Consider the following 412-nt stretch of genomic DNA (forward strand, 5'->3'; position numbering starts at 1 on the left):
AACTTGGCAGTTCAGATTGTTTAGTAGTAAAATAAAAAGAAATTAAATTAATAATTCAAAGTAAGTACAGTCAGTATATTGCAATATATTTTGTCATTTTATATATTGATATCATGTCCTGTGTACACTCAACTCATTGTCATATTTTTTAATGAACGCTTCCTTTTTTATTATTTGACTTTCCTTTTAATTAACTTATGTTTTAGTCAGCAATTAGCAAGTGGAAAATACTAAATTATGCAATGTATACTTTAAAAAAACATATGGCAAGGTACAGAGAGATTCATATTTTACAGGATGTGAAAGAATTGATGTAAATGTAAATCAGGATTATAAAGCAAATAAATCATCACATGTTGAGTCTTGTTTGATTTTCTTTTGGCTCATTTGGTTGTGAAATTTCATCTGCTCC

Source organism: Penaeus monodon, chromosome 28 (assembly GCF_015228065.2).
Source record: "Penaeus monodon isolate SGIC_2016 chromosome 28, NSTDA_Pmon_1, whole genome shotgun sequence".
NCBI classification, from domain to species: domain Eukaryota; kingdom Metazoa; phylum Arthropoda; class Malacostraca; order Decapoda; family Penaeidae; genus Penaeus; species Penaeus monodon.